Source organism: Macrobrachium rosenbergii, chromosome 7 (assembly GCF_040412425.1).
Source record: "Macrobrachium rosenbergii isolate ZJJX-2024 chromosome 7, ASM4041242v1, whole genome shotgun sequence".
In the NCBI taxonomy this organism is placed as follows: Eukaryota; Metazoa; Arthropoda; class Malacostraca; order Decapoda; family Palaemonidae; genus Macrobrachium; species Macrobrachium rosenbergii.
In genome coordinates, this window is record NC_089747.1 from 39,607,706 (window position 1) to 39,620,820 (window position 13,115).

Here is a 13,115-nt window from a genome sequence, read left to right on the forward strand (position 1 = left end):
GAGTGGTTGGAAAGCAAGATTAAAGAAATGAAGCGTGGGGAAAAAAGAGGTTAAGTAAAAGTTTGAAGTGCATGGGTGCAGCTGATCGCCTGAGGAACGCCGCAAGCACCCTTTATAGTAAAGCCTACCGACAACACTATACCCCCTAGTGAGATAATCAGTTCATGGGTATTTGGGAAGGCATTCGGGTATCATGACTCTACCACGAAGCGCTGAGTAGCGCTGTTTAATTACCCCGGCCCCCCTTACACCCAACGCCCCCCGGGGGTATCAACGACGCTCCCAGGAAATGATAATTAAGACGTAGGAAGCTTCAACCGCCATCTTGGCTACCGCAAGGCACCTCTGAATTACTTTTCATCAAGATCTCGCCAGCAACCACCACTGCACAATAGGACGTCGTCGATACGATTGGTGGGATGGGACGTAATCCCAAGTGTAATTTAGACTGTTGGAGAGGTGTCATGGACGTAATTCGAACCAGTCATTTGGGTTATTATAAGTGATTGAGAGACGCTCCAAGTCTATTGCATTGCTGGGGGAAATTGAGAGATTAGCTGCGCTGGATTTTTTCCGGCTTCAAGATCCTGCTTCACTGTTCGTAACTGCTGTGTATTCAGTTTTATCGACCGTGAAGCGATGATTTTGGGGGCAGGTAGACGCTGTAGACATTTTTTTAGACCGTGAAGCAATGATTTTGATACAAGGTAGACACTGTAGGAAGATTTTTTGAGCTTGAAGCGATGTCTGATAGAAGTGGACATTGTAGATAGGTTTTGCTGCTTTTGATAAAAAGTAGACATTGTAGACAGATTTTTTTTTAGACGGCGAAGAGCTGCTTTTGATAGAAGGCAGACATTGTAGACATTTTTTAGACCGTGAAACACTGCTTTTGATAGAAGGTAGACGCTGTAGACAGATTTTTTTTAGATCGTGGAACGCTGATTTTGATAAAAGGTAGACACTGTCGACAGATTATTTAGACCTTGAAGCACTGCTTTTGATAAAATGTAGACAATGTAGACAGATTTTTTAGACTGTGAACCGCTGCTTTTGATAAAAGGTAGACACTGTAGGTAGATTTTGCTGCTTTTGATCAAAAGTAGACACTATAGACAGATTGTTTTTAGACCGTGAAGCACTACTTTTGATAAAAAGTAGACACACTGTAGACAGCATTAAATACATCTACTCAACTTTCACCTGTGCGATTAAAAAAATAAATAAAACTGAGTGATGATGAAACTCTGAATAACTTGACATTTTTTTAAATTACGAATTTTTTATATATAACAAAAATGTTCATTTCCTCGCGAGTATTAAAAATGATAGCAGGCGTTGGTTGTATTTTGGGCATTCGCATAACACATGTTCAACTGTTGTTATCACTTTGCATTCTGGGGCATTCGGGAGCCGGGGCACGTTTGGCGTCTCGTTTGAAGTGCCCATGTGTCAGACGAGTATGGCCTGTTCGGAGACGTGTCAGGATTGCTTAAATTAAATCCCTACATGGGCAGGGATCCAACATATCTACAATATAGTAATTTTTCGTAGGATTATTAATCGTAGATGTTAATGAGAGAGAGAGAGAGAGAGAGAGAGAGAGAGAGAGAGAGAGAGAGAGAGAGAGAGAGAGAGAGAGAAGTGGGGGGGAGGAGGGAGATGAATGCATTTAAACCGGAGGAGGTTTCCCGTGACTTATGCACCGAAAGCACTTGCAAGCACTGGCAGGAAGGAAGGCGTAGAAGAAAAATCCGGGAACTTCTTTTGGGGAGACCTTTGGCTTGAGGCCAGAAATTCCTGCGGTTTCAACAACCTCTCTCTCTCTCTCTCTCTCTCTCTCTCTCTCTCTCTCTCTCTCTCTCTCTCTCTCTCTCTCTCTCCTTTTGAAAAGAGGTCAGATATTTTATCATTGATAATCATATATATATATATATATATATATATATATATATATATATATATATATATATATATATATATATATATATATATATATATATATATATAAATATAAAATAAAATCCACGAAGGAAACGGAAACACTGGAGTGCTGCGAGGCCTTTCGACTGTCTGTCGTCCTTTACTTAGCAGACTGAAGAAATATAAAAGTAAGTTTACAAAGAAAGCTCATATAAATGACAGATGGGGATTATAAAGGACACATATGTACCTGGAATCAACACAATTGAAGAATTAGTAGAACTGCCAAAACACGATTAAATATTTAAGAGGTTTTACAAAGGATTAGGATCAACCGTTCAGAAGCAAGGACAGGACAATTAAAAGATTATACAGGGTCGTGACTGACCACCTAAAAAATTTTTGTACAACAAAATAATTCTCTTTTTTGTAAACAGTAATAACTTTTTGCAAGATGAACATTTTTACAAATAAAAAATCATATTAAACATAGGATATAATTTTTATTTGTAAAAATGTTCATCTTGCAAAAAGTTATTACTGTTTACAAAAAAGAGAATTATTTTGTTGTACAAAAATTTTTTAGGTGGTCAGTCACGACCCTGTATAATCTTTTAATTGTCCTGTCCTTGCTTCTGAACGGTTGATCATAATCCTTTGTAAAACCTCTTAAATATTTAACCTTGTTTTGGCAGTTCTACTAATTCTTCAATTGTGTTGATTCCAGGTACATATGTGTCCTTTATAATCCCCATCTGTCATTTATATGAGCTTTCTTTGTAAACTTACTTTTATATTTCTTCAGTCTGCTAAGTAAAGGACTAGTGTCGAAAGGCCTCGCAGCACTCCAGTGTTTCCGTTTCTTCGTGATTTTATCTTTATTTATATATTCATCGTGTTCCATATTTTCGTGATTCAGATATATGTATATATATATATATATATATATATATATATATATATATATATATATATATATATATATAAATATATTCTCTCTCTCTCTCTCTCTCTCTCTCTCTCTCTCTCTCTCTCTCTCTCTCTCTCTCTCTCTCTCGCGTAAGCCGCACACTCTCTCTCGGACACACACACATACACACAAACCCCAAAACAACCCAGGCCCTTGCTTCCACCCGGGACCTGCCCGCAACATCTCTGCTATTAAAACGCATGCCCACGCGCGCTCCGATACCCAGTTACACTCGCCCAAGTCCGCTCCTTTGCCCCCAACTCCTCATCTCACTGGTCTAGGTATGGGCACAAGAGGGGCTTTGTTCAGAGCCTCATATGGCATAGCGGGTAGAGAGAGAGAGAGAGAGAGAGAGAGAGAGAGAGAGAGAGAGAGAGAGAGAGAGAGAGAGAGAGATTACAACATACAGAATTATATATGATTCTAACAATAATAAATTGTCGGACTTTTTCTAGATTGATTACAACATATATACAATTATATATGATTACAACAATGATAAATTGCCAATCTTTCTTGAGAGAGAGAGAGAGAGAGAGAGAGAGAGAGAGAGAGAGAGAGAGAGAGAGAGAGAGAGAGAGAGAATAAATCATTATTATATATATATATGTGTGTGTGTAGATGTAGATATATATATATATATATATATATATATATATATATATATATATATATATATATATATATATATATATATATATTTATGACTATCTAGTGATTAAGTGTTGGACTTCTTTTCCGTGAGAGAGAGAGAGAGAGAGAGAGAGAGAGAGAGAGAGAGAGAGAAGAGAGAGAGAGAGAGAGAGAGAGAGAGAGAGATTCATTTTTTGAGACCTTTTTGTTTTAAAGGTAGCGCAATTTCAAGACAGGTTTATAAGATGTTTAGGAAGCGGAGGAAAGGTGAGAGACTGAATTATGAGAGAGAGAGAGAGAGAGAGAGAGAGAGAGAGAGAGAGAGAGAGAGAGAGAGATGTAAAATAATCAACGGGAAGTGACGCAAACTCTATGTGCGATGACGCGCAGTAAATTCCCAATTCTTAGCTAAGGATATGAAGCCGAGGCCAGAGTCGGCTGCAAAAACTCGGACGAGTTAATTAAGAAGATAAATCCCACCATCACAGGCGGCTGAATGATTTTGAAAGTACCATTCTTCAACAAATGTGTAATCATTGCGTCGTTCTAAGTTGTGAATCACTCCACTTAAGAAAGAATATATCACTAGAACTAAGAAAGAATGCGTAATGCAGAATATATAATGTGGAGGTATTTGTAAGCTTAAGTACATGGAGAGTGGCTGGTTTGGTGTGAAAAGTGTCCGGGGCGCAGGAGCGTTGTAGCTCTACGAAAACCGTTCGCAGAAGAAGTGGGCTGAAGCTGTTGTAGATGCAAAGTCATGTGATAATGTATTATACCGTGATTAGGTGATAGTGAAGAAAAGTTGCAGAGTGTAAAGGAATCTGACGATTTTGTCACTGCAGGGACCTGGAACCAAACGTGAGCAAGAGAATGATTCTTAGACTCAAGGGAAACGAGGAAGGACCGAATATTGAATGGCGATTGTCAATGAGGACACAATGGTGGACGGTACTGACATAATTGCTTTTCTGTGTAGTGTATGGAGTGAGACAGAAATGTGTATATATACATACATACATACATACATATATATGTGTGTGTGTGTTCCTAAAGTTCTAGGAGGAAACAGGAGAAAGTAATAAAAAAGGCCCATTAATCAGAGTCGCAAAACTGTGGAACTAGGAGAGAGCTGGATGGAATTAGCACAGCTGAAAAACAGATGTTAACAGATGTGGATGGATGATGTTAAAGATCTGAGAGGCCTACAGTTGTCAGGGGACCCCACAAAGAAGTGGGAACAGATGCAGAGAACACAAATCAAAAACATGCTAAAAGTGCATTGGACAGATGCATCTGTTGGAGTGAATAGAAGGAAGGGTGACTGGTTTGGTGTGAAAAGTGTCCAAGACAAAGGAATGATAGACTGACGTGTTTTTTAGTTTCCTGTAAAAGAAAACCATTGTGCTGGCTTTGTCTGTCACTCCTCACTTTTTCTGTCTGCCCTCAGATATTAAAAACCACTGAGGCTAGAGGGCTGTAAATTGGTTATGTAAATCATCCACCCTCCAATCATCAAACATACCAAATTGCAGCCCTCTAGCCTCAGTAGTTTTCATTCTATTTAAGGTTAAAGTTAGCCGTAATCGTGCTTCTGGCAACAATATAGGACAGGCCACCACCTGGGTCGTGTTTAAAGATTCATGGGCAGCGGCTCATACAGCACTATACCGAGACCACCGAAAGATAGACCTATTTTCAGTGGCCTTGATTATACACCGTACAGGAAACTCGATTGCGCCAAAGAAACTTCGGCACATTTTTACTTGTTTTTCCCTGGAGTCACCCTTTAATGAAGGAAAAAGTTGTTGGCAAAAGAAAGAGGAAAAATACTCCCACTTCCACACCGTTACACACTTATTTTCCTCCTGCTCACAAAACAGCCACATTATTAAATGCCTCACACACTCACACACACTCACAGAGTAGGATCATCAGCAGCGTGTCGAACCCCTTGCAAACACTCTTTCTTCCCAGTAATCCTGACACTCAGTCTCTGAAACACTTCCTAGTGCTTCTTATCCCCTTTCCACCTGGTCATATCGAATTACGCTCTTCCCAGTAGCCAAACTTCCTCCATTCTTCCCACACGACCAAACCATTTCGAAGCGCTCTGAGTCATTGTTTCACTTACGTCAACCTTCTGGCTACTCGCTCTCTCTGTCTCCATATTTATCATACCACATATTTACTAAGCAAACAATTCATCCAAAGCTTTCTCATTCACATTTAACATACACATTTCATTTTCAGCCTCCAACTGATGGTAAATATATATATATATATATATATATATATATATATATATATATATATATATATATATATATATATATATATATAAATATATATATATCTATATAAATATATATATATATATATATATATATATATATATATATATATATATATACAGAGAGAGAGAGAGAGAGAGAGAGAGAGAGAGAGAGAGAGAGAGAGACCGTCTTCCATCCCATCATCAAGTTTCACAAGTGATAATAAAAAAAAATAAAAAAAAAAACGAGAGAATGTATCTATCTTAAACAAAGAGGAAAAAAAAGAAGAAGAAAAAGTTTCAGAAGGCCACCCACTTTTATTTTACGAATTTTCCTATTTTATCTTTTATTTTTTTTTTTGTATTTCTCTGTTTTTTTTTTATTGTTCTCTATCCGTGTCAACCCTCTTCTGCGCGTCGAGTATGTTGTTATGATCATTATTATTTTTTTTTATTATTATCATTATATAATGGGTATACATTATATTCAAGATTATGATGACTGCTCTGTCAAACGAGAGAGCATTCATTTGGATAAGAGGATCGGAACACGGATACGTGAGGACCACTGTTCGACAATTCTTTAATGTGTACTCTTGTCACAGAGGGAATTTTACGCTGCGTAAATTTAATGATATGTGACGCCGATGTTGTGACATGAAGTTCTCTGTCTGTCTGTCTCTCTCTCTCTCTCTCTCTCTCTCTCTCTCTCTCTCTCTGACTGTCTGTTTCTTCTCTGATTATCCTTCTCTCTCTTTCTCTCTATCCGCGTTTCTCTCTCTCTCTCTCTCTCTTTCTCATCCCGTTCTCTCTCTCTCTCTCTCTCTCAACGTAGTTTTGCTTTCCTCTCTCTCTCTCTCTCTCTCTCTCTCTCTCTCAAGGGTTTTTTTACTCATAATTGCTTCAATCCTGAAATTTTACTCTCTCTCTCTCTCTCTCTCTCTCTCTCTCTCTCTCTCTCTCTCTCTCTCTCTCTCTCTCTCTCTCATTCCGTTTCTCGGGTTTTTTTGTATTTCCTCATAACTGCTTCAATCCTGAAATTTTACCCTCTCTCTCTCTCTCTCTCTCTCTCTCTCTCTCTCTCTCTCTCTCTCTCTCTCTCTCTCATTCCGTTTCTCGGGTTTTTTTGTATTTCCTCATAACTGCTTCAATCCTGAAATTTTACCCTCTCTCTCTCTCTCTCTCTCTCTCTCTCTCTCTCTCTCTCTCTCATTCCGTTTCTCAGGTTTTTGTATTTCCTCATAACTGCTTCAATCCTGAAATTTTACCTCTCTCTCTCTCTCTCTCTCTCTCTCTCTCTCTCTCTCTCTCTCTCTCATTCCGTTTCTCAGTTTTTTTGTATTTCCTCATAACTACTTCAATCCTGAAATTTTACCCCTCTCTCTCTCTCTCTCTCTCTCTCTCTCTCTCTCTCTCTCTCTCTCTCTCTCTCTCTCTCTCATTCCGTTTCTCAGGTTTTTGTATTTCCTCATAACTGCTTCAATCCTGAAATTTTACCCCTCTCTCTCTCTCTCTCTCTCTCTCTCTCTCTCTCTCTCTCTCTCAAGGTTTTTTTTTTCCCCTTCTCATAACTGCCTCAATCCTTCAGAAATGTGACGGTTGAAAATGCCTCTGGAACCTTATTTTCCTCCTTTTTGTACGACATTATTATTTCGGCATTTTTCCCTTCCTCGCAATTCCTCTCCTGTTGCCGGAATGCGATTTATTTTTGTTCTCATCACTGTGTTTATTTATGTCTTTGTTTGCTGGTTTAATTTTCATTCGGTTATTGGCTTTTGTTCCTTATGATTGTTGGGTGTTTGTATTTTTTTTTAAGTGAGATTATCTTTATTATTGCCGTTTCCTGTTTATGTGGGGTTGTGTGTGTGTGTGTGTGTGTGTGTGTGTGTGTGTGTGTGTGTGTAGGAAGCCTTCTGTTTGTTATATGTTTTCTCTTGTTTATTATTATTATTATTATTATTATTATTATTATTATTATTATTATTATAATAATAATAGTATTATTAATAACTGATGCATAATATTCACGTATGAGGAAAAATGTGAACTAATAATAATAATAATAATAATAATAATAATAATAATAATAATAATAATAATAATAACTGGTGCATAATATTCACGTATGAGGAAAATATGAACAAAGTAATAATAATAATAATAATAATAATAATAATAATGAAAACTGATGCATAATATTCACGTATATGAGAAAAATGTGAACTAATAATAATAATAATAATAATAATAATAATAATAATAATAATAATAATAATAATAATAATAAATATTTGGTTTGACAGCCCAAACTTCGCAAATCACGCTTCAATCACACTTAGAGAGTCACGTTTCACCGTTAGCTCTTTCGTTCCTTTTACTGTACCTCCTTTCATATCCTCTTTCTGCCATCTTACTTTCCTCTTGTTACACCTTTCAAACCTTTTTACTGTCAATTTTCCTCTCAGCGCTGAATGACCTCATCATAATAGGTCCCAGCTCTTGGCCTTTGGCCTAAATTCAATTCAGTTTAGGAACTTTTACTAAGCTGCTAGTAAAGGGAGGAACCATCATAGAATGGTTTACAATTAACAACAATTATTCCGAAACTTACTTCTCGTAAATGTTTTGGCTGGAAGATAGAACTCCTGGAAGAAGAAAAATGTTTCTGTCTCTCGTAAATGTTTTGGCTGGATGACAAACTCCTGGAAGAGGAAAAATGTTTGTTTCTTGTAAATGTTTTGGCTGGAAGACAAAACTCCTGGAAGGAACATGTTTCTGTCTCTTGTAAATGTTTTGGCTGAAAGACAAAACTCCTGAAAGAAGAAAAATGTTTCTGTTTCTTGTAAATGTTTTGGCTGGAAGACAAAACTCCTGGAGGAAGAAAAACTCCTAGAAGAAGAAAAATGTTTCTGTTTCACGTAAATGTTTTGGCTGGAAGACAAAACTCCTGGAAGAAGAAAAATGTTTCTGTTTCGTAAATGTTTTTGCTGGAAGACAAAACTCCTGGAAGAAGAAAAAATGTTTCTGTTTGTAAATGTTTTGGCTGGAAGACAAAACTCCTGGAAACAGAAAAATGTTTCTGCTTCTCGTAAATGTTTTGGCTGGAAGACAAAACTCCTGGAAGAAGATAAATTTTTCTGTTTCTCGTAAATGTTTTGACTGGAAGACAAAACTCCTGGAAGAAGAAAAATGTTTCTTCTTCTCGTAAATGTTTTGGCTGGAAGACAAAACTCCTGGAAGAAGAAAAATGTTTCTGCTTCTCGTAAATGTTTTTGCTGGAAGACAAAACTCCTGGAAGAAGAAAAATGTTTCTGTTTCACGTAAATGTTTTGGCTGGAAGACAAAACTCCTGGAAGCAGAAAAATGTTTCTGCTTCTCGTCAATGTTTTGGCTGGAAGACAAAACTCCTGGAAGAAGAAAAATGTTTCTGCTTCTCGTAAATGTTTTTGCTGGAAGACAAAACTCCTGGAAGCAGAAAAATGTTTCTGCTTCTCGTCAATGTTTTGGCTGGAAGACAAAACTCCTGGAAGAAGAAAAATGTTTCTGCTTCTCGTAAATGTTTTTGCTGGAAGACAAAACTCCTGGAAGAAGAAAAATGTTTCTCGTCAATGTTTTGGCTGGAAGACAAAACTCCTGGAAGAAGAAAATGTTTCTGCTTCTCGTAAATGTTTTTGCTGGAAGACAAAAGACAGAAAAATGTTTCTGCTTCTCGTCAATGTTTTGGCTGGAAGACAAAACCTGAAGAAAAAGAAGTAAATGTTTTTGCTGGAAGACAAAACTCCTGGAAAGAAGAAAAATGTTTCTGTTTCACTTAAATGTTTTGGCTGGAAGACAAAACTCCTGGAAGAAGAAAAATGTTTCTGTTTCACGTAAATGTTTTGGCTGGAAGACAAAACTCCTGGAAGAAGAAAAATGTTTCTGTTTCACGTAAATGTTTTTGCTGGAAGACAAAACTCCTGGAAGAAGAAAAATGTTTCTGTTTCACGTAAATATTTTGGCTGGAAAACAAAACTCCTGGAAGAAGAAAAATGTTTCTTCTTCTCGTAAATGTTTTGGCTGGAAAACAAAACTCCTGGAAGAAGAAAAATGTTTCTACTTCTCGTAAATGTTTTGGCTGAAAAACAAAACTCCTGGAAGAAGAAAAATGTTTCCACTTCTCGCAAATATTTTAGCTGGATGACAAAACTCCTGGAAGAAGACTGCATCTATTTCAAGTAAACGTTTTGACTGAAAGACAAAACGTCTAGAAGAAAAACGTTTTGACTGTAAGACAAGTAAATACGAGAATACCTACACCTCAGTCAAAACATTTCGAGCAAGGAGAAGGTGGAGTCTCGTCGACCACTTGGAGGGAGTGGGAAAATTATTACAATTATTTCAGTCATCACTAACATGGAGAAATGGTCTGGGGAAACCGCCCTTGATTGCTAAGGTGGAGGACAGACAGACGCTCTGCTACAGAGCAGAGCAAACCAGTAACAGACACGACTGGGTGACTCTACAATTCCTCGGAGCAAGAAAATGGGATTTATTTACCTTTCGAAGGGACCACCTCCCTTCCTCTTCGGGATATTGTTAATGATTAATGTTCTTCAAAAAGAGGTACAAAAAAGGTATGTACTTCTTTTCAAGAAATTTCTTCAGAATGCAACTGATTCATATTTCTTGAAGAGAGGTACAAACATTTTGTTCCTCTTTTGAAGAAATTTCTTCAGATTATTATTATTATTGTTATTATTATTATTATTATTATTATTATTATTATTATTATTATTATTATTATTATTATTATTATTATTATTATTCAGAAGATGAACCCTATTCCTATGGAAGGGGCCACTGACTTGAAATTCAATAAGCTTCCAAAGAATGTTAAGGTGTTCATTAGGAAGAAGTAAGAGGAAGTAAAGGGAAATACAGAAAGAGACCTCACTTATCAAAAAAGAAAAAATAAGTTAATAAATCAATAAACAGATAAAAATGTACCAAAATGCAAGGAGAACAGCATTAGGGTAGCAATGCATTGCATCTTCGCTTGAACTTCTGAAGAAGTTCCAGTTGCACGACATCCTCAGAAGGGAAGCTGTTCCACAGTCCAACAGTGTGAGGAATAAAGGACCTCTGGAGCTTTGGAGGAGAAGTTTGGCAGCGAGGCAAAACATCTACCTAATTGGTGCTTCTGCTGTCCAGCAAATCTGGTTGCTTCCGGCAGGAAAAGGGGATCAGGAATCAGCTGTGAATGAGTGGTGTATGGAAAGGTTTTGTAAGTTTTGAAAAAGAGCTGAATTAAGGTAAAGTTCAATGACCTGACAGTTGCTCTATCCCGCCAGCTTGGGGCAGTCTTCAGAAAGAAGGCCAATTTTGAATTAGACAGTTTCCAGATCTCCCTAAACTAGGTTAGGTTAGGTTAGGTTAGGTTGTTATGTTATGTCAAAGTAAGTGTTACTCTATGAATTCTATAGAACCAATTCTAGTATTTCCAGGTCTTTACGTTTTATAATAGCTATGTATAATCGTCTGTTCCTGGTGCCTTCTTATCCATTAAATGGCTTTCCCAGACCTAGGTTAGGTTAGGTTAAAGTTAGGTTAGGTTCTCCAATAATGTCAAAATAAGTTTTACTCTGAGGATTTTATAGAAACAATTCTAGCATTTCCAAGTCTTGAAGTTTTAAGAAAGCCATTGTTGTCTCTTCCTTCATCAATTAGATGGCTCTCCCAGACCTAGGTTAGGTTAGGTTAAGGTTGGGTTAGGTTCTCCAATCATGTCGAAGTTAGTTTCACTCTCAGGATTCTGCAGAAACAATTCTAGCATTTCCAGATGCAGCGATGCAACTGCGGACTTCTGCTTAATGCTGCAGGCTTGTCCGGACCTCCTGGAGACAGAGAGAGAGAGAGAGAGAGAGAGAGAGAGAGAGAGAGAGAGAGAGAAAATGTGTATATGTGGGTGGGTGTACCTTCATAAAAGCTGCACGTTTCAATTTAAATCAAATTAAGGAAAACTCTTCAGAGAGAGAGAGAGAGAGAGAGAGAGAGTCCAAGCAGCACCGTTTCCTGCAGACAGATTAGCATGACATTCGATCACCACCCACCCGTAAACGTCGCAGGCGGAGGGGTGAAGGAACAAATAAATCGGGAGGAAATCACCCGAAGCTTCTTAGTTACCTGTCGCCAAAGATCTGCTTCCGACGACCCTGTGATGATGACTTGCAAGAAGAATTGCAAAGTCGTCTAATTATGGGAAACGTTTTTTATTCTTTGTGTTTTGGGAAGCCTGACTCGCTCTCTCTCTCTCTCTCTCTCTCTCTCTCTCTCTCTCTCTCTCTCTCTCTTCTTTCTCTCCCTCTCTCTCTCTCTCTCTCGAAGGCTCCGAGGGTGGTTTGTTGAGAACAGAACAGAACAGAACAGAACAGAATAGAATAGAATACCAGAATAGAACAGAATAGACCAGAATAGAACAAAATAGAACAGAACAGAATAGAATAGACCAGAATAGAACAGAATAGAATAAACCAGAATGGAACAGAATAGACCAGAATGGAACAGAATAGACCGGAACAGAACAGAACAGAATAGAACAGAATAGACCAGAATAGAACAAAATAGAACAGAACAGAATAAAATAGAATAGACCACAATAGAACAGAATAGACCGGAATAGAACAGAACAGAACAGAACCGGAATAGAATAGAACAGAACAGACCAGAGTAGAACAGAATATACCGGAATAGAACAGAATAGGATAGAACAGAATATACCAGAATAGAACAGAACAGAACAGACCAGAATAGAACAAAATAAAACAGAACAGAACAGAATAGACCGGAATAGGACAGAACAGAACAGACCAGAGTAGAACAGAATATACCGGAATAGAGCAGAACAGAATAGAACAGACCAGAATAGAACAGAATTTACCGGAATAGAACAGAACAGAACAGAACAGAATAGAACAGAATAGACCAGAATAGAACAAAACAGAACAGAACAGAATAGAACAGACCAGAATAGAACAGAATAGACCGGAATAGAACAGAACAGAACAGAACAGACCAGAATACAACAGAATAGACCGGAATAGAACAGAACAGAACAGAACAAAACAGAATAGACCAGAATAGAACAAAATAGAACAGAACAGAATAGAATAGAATAGACCAGAATAGAACAGAATAGACCGGAATAGAACAGAACAGAACAGAACAGACCAGAATAGAACAGAATAGACCAGAATAGAACAGAATAGACCGGAATAGAACAGAACAGAACAGACCAGAATAGAACAGAATAGAACAGAATAGACCGGAATAGAACAG